The sequence below is a fragment of the Gouania willdenowi genome, chromosome 15 (assembly GCF_900634775.1).
Source record: "Gouania willdenowi chromosome 15, fGouWil2.1, whole genome shotgun sequence".
NCBI classification, from domain to species: domain Eukaryota; kingdom Metazoa; phylum Chordata; class Actinopteri; order Blenniiformes; family Gobiesocidae; genus Gouania; species Gouania willdenowi.
The window spans coordinates 15,453,025-15,457,453 of NC_041058.1; positions in this window are offsets into that span (position 1 = coordinate 15,453,025).

A 4,429-nucleotide genomic window follows, 5' to 3' on the forward strand; every position below is an offset into this window, starting at 1 on the left:
ATTCCCTTTACACAACTTCCAAAAAAAGCTTTGCTTTATGATATCTCTCGAGCGAGATTTCAGCCAATCCCCTCATTGGATATACAAACAGGCGACCAATGACAGAGCTGGGAATCAGTGAGTGGGCGTGTTCACTGGTGTCATGTGGGACGCAGCTGGGATGGAGATGCTCAGTGTGCTTCCTCCACTGGGATGGAGAGTCTCTGTAGAAAAAGGAGAGAATTCATCTGCAGTTGTTCTGCTTTGTTAGAAATTTGCTCGTTTTAATTTATTTAGGTTGAACTCTGTGTTTATCTGCTGGAACATCTCTTTTTCATGCATGTTTGCTGGTGTGTTAACTTTACAACAAAAAGTGAAATGTTTATTTCAATCCAAATGAAAAGAAAAACTACTATTCAAGTTGCACTAATTCGAGCGAAAAAAAAAAATCGTATTTGTTTATTATTTTTTTTTAAATTGAGAGAAAAAAACTCAAAATTTTACATAATTATTTATTTTATTTTTGAAAACCAGCTCCCTGGTTTGCTTGATTTGCTTGGTAACATATTTACTATACCCTCCTTGCTTCAGTTAACAGCTGTTTTGAGTAGGTAACATTACTGTTTGACTACATGGAACCAGCTGCCTAAAAAGAAGCATATACAGTATATTGTTATAAAGGTACTGGTTGCTTGACCAGGCTGAACGTTATTGACTTCTGGGTCAGATTTTGTAGATGATCATGATAGTAACAATAATGGACGCTGCGTTGCCTTTTCACGTATAGCATATAGGCAGGGCCGGCCCTAGCCTTTTTGGTGCCCAAGGCGAAATGACTAAATAAATACTAAATACACTATAATACAGTACAACACTGTCAATGCAATGTCTCGAGCGAACAATAACAAAAATTGTGCAAAATCCAAAAGCAATGCAAAACAGAGCAATTAAAAGTTAAATTAAGATATAAAAGTTTCAACACAAGGACATTTCTACTTTCCTGTTTGGTTTTACTAGTCAGTAACACAAATCTTAAAACCAAAGAACACAATACAATTATATAGAACAGAACAAGAATGAAAATAAAATAAATATAAATATGGGCAGAAGATCAGCAGGTACGTTACAGATTTTTAATACTAATATTCAATTAAGAGAAAACATGTAAAGCGATTTTAAAGGGTGTGTTTCACATTTATTATACCCTTTTAAATAAATATATTTAAAAAAAATAAATTAAAAATGGGGGTGCAATTTGGCGCCCCTCCAGCAGATAGCACCCTAGGCGGCCGCCTGTGTTGCCTGTCGGGAAGGCCGGCCCTGCCTATAGGTGCGTATAGGTAAGGTAGATAGTAGCCCCTGTGCATTATGATAACATTCGGGATGTGCCACTTTATACAATTTGACATTTGTGATTTGTTACTTTGTAAACTCGAGAATTTCATGTATACTTTCCAAAATTATTTTTCTAGTAATTGTTCTAACGCCATTGTACACTAATCAAATGCATTCAACCTTCAACAAACTTTTAATGTATTATTAGATTATGAGTAGATACTACAAAATATCAGCTACAACTTCTTACGCAGTGCACCAAAAAAGATTAATGCAGACAATGACTTGGATTTTACATTTCACTGATTTTCAGGTATCGACAGTGTTGATCATTTATTTACATAGTCGCTGTGCCGCAGGGGACTTTGCCTTGGTCAAAAGTATCACTGAAGCTGCCTAAACATTGCAAATACAAACAATCTATTTGCATTTTGTTCTGGCATTTCCATGCATGAAACATTAATCTTCTTTGGAGTGTCACAACCTGCAATGGTATAAGTTATGGACATGGCAGAAATGATTAAACCCCATGAGAAAACTTAAAAACCAAAGCCAGTGGATGTTTCTTGGTAGAATGGCGGAATGTAAAGTAAAAACTAAGTAATGGAAATATTGAGGATACAACTGTAAACATTGGCAATTGCTTTTTTGTGGTGTGCATTTCATGCATACTATATATGATCATCACAACAGGTTTGTGATGTTTCATTGAATAGGTAAGAGTTATTGATTTCTAACATTTTAATAAGGATTTGGTAAGAATAATAATGATATTTTTGGTTGGAAATGCATGTGATTACTGTTTAGGGTTGACATGTTTGTGATTATCACTGTACCTCAGATAAATGGCTTGTACATTGTAAAGTGTGACCACCCAACTCACTGTCTTCCAATGGGTATAATAAAGTCCACTAATAATAAACTTTCTCCATTGTCAGTTATGCACAGTCAGTTATAATCAGTGTCATTAAACTCTATATTTAACACTGTCCAATGTTTGCTGATGATGTTCTCATCATTTTCAAAATGGTAGAACATCACTGATATACATTTTGAGGAGTGGGGGTTGAGGAAGTGTCAGTGATCTTCAGACTGTTACCTTCCTTCAAAGGTACACTATGTTCATAAAACATGACACTGCCATTTTGTTAAGTACAACCAGTCTCTGAGCCTGGCAGGTGACGTTAATGTCACGTTTGAAACTTTGTGAGATTGTTTGTAGACTGTAACTTCCTCCATGTGGTAGACACCAATGAACAGGATAGGTAGGTAAATAAATACCATGAACTCAATTATGGATTACTCGAGCAAATGTTCTATTAATCTTAAAATAGTTGATGTTAAAGAAATTTCATAGCAGAATAAAGCCATAAATAAAGGAAGCAGTGCAGACACATGTTAATGGTCTATTCTCATGTTATTTAAAAAGAACCAAAGAGCTGCTTCTGACGGACAAGACAGCAGCAGCACAATAGCATAAGTGAGTTGTACATATCAATAGAGATGATCCTCAAAAACAATGAATAATTCGCTCTCAAATTCATGATCCAAAGTCAGTGTTCTGTCTCATAACAGTCACTTTAAGTTGGTGTTTGAATGTGAACGGTAGAGAGTGAAAGCGTTTGCAGGTTTACTGCTGCCAGATGTATAATTCTTATGTCACGCACTGGTGAGTCCAGCCTCCCAGAGACCCACGATGTAATGACTGTGTGCGTACATGTGTGTGTGGCGCAGGTGTGTGCGTGTGTGTGTGTGCGTGTGGTGGAATGAGATGTTCACATCCCAAGGACGTCTCCCACCATAATTTAAACTCACTGGTGCTGGAAGACTTCAAACTGAAAGTGCTGAAGTCATAAAGCAGCACCCTTCTGTCTTTACTGTTATTGTCTGTGATCTGCTGGTGTAAATCTGCAGGCAGGTGACTGCGTCTCTCACACAATGCAAATACCAGGACGAAGGCATTAGGCTTTTCATATGTTGTGATTACAGCATATTGACTCCAGGCTATAAAATCAGTTTAAAGACCCAAAGGCAACATCGCTCCTACATGCTGTGTTTCATTACAGTTTAAATGCCTCATTTGATTCCCACGACGCCGAGCTCTTTAGAAGAGTCCAAAATAAAACTGAGGAGTAGCGAAAAGAGACGGTCCTTTCAGTTTGATGCACTGCTGTTACTTTCAGCTATTTATTGTCTGCTCTGACGTCTCTGACCTGAGCCCAAAGAAGTCATATTTATGGAGGAACAGTGTGAGAAACATATAGGTAGTCAGTTTAAACCTGTGACAGTGTGGGAAGTAAATGCTTTTTCATCCCTTGGAGCAGTGGTTCTCAACCATTTCAGCCCATGACCCCCAAAATAAAGATGCCAGTGACCCCCACTGTACCTGAAGGTGGTTGGACACAAACCAGTGAAGAACGGTCATGTAGACACAAGGCCATCTATAAGGGGGGAAAAGGGGAGAGCTTTTTGGGGCACATCCATAAAGTCAGCAAAATGATGGTCCATTGTTCTATGAATCAATGATAACTGCATTTATTTATTGATCTGAATAATATCCAATGTTATCCAGGAAGTTTATTATTATTTGTGCCATAGTATATAGTCATCTTAAAGGTGCACATCCTTGTTTCAATCAGAAATAAAATGGGTTAAAAAGTGACCAAAATGGTGGAAAAGGTGGTGAAATGGAAATCCACAGAAACTGGTTAAAAGCAACAAATAGGAGTGGCCAAAAAGAAAACATTGTAAACAGGGTTCAAAGTGTCAATATTGGAACATTTAGTAGGAATTATTAGTTTAAAATGGCAAATAATGGGTATGACAAATCTTGAATGTGCTTGAATTGGCAAAAATTAGGAAAAAATACGACCAGAAATGGGAGTAGTGTAGCAAAAATGCATTTAAAAGGAGCAAAAAAAATTATGAAAAGTCATGAAAATAGGTTCAAATATGGCAAATTTGATGTAGTTGCAGAAAAATGGTAAAAATAAGCAAAAATGAGCTCAAATTTCTTGAAGGAATCCGGCAACCCCCACCCAGTGTCTCGTGACCCCAAATGGGTTCCTGCCCTCTAAGACAAATCTCAGAAAAAGTGCTATTTTGGCTTCATACA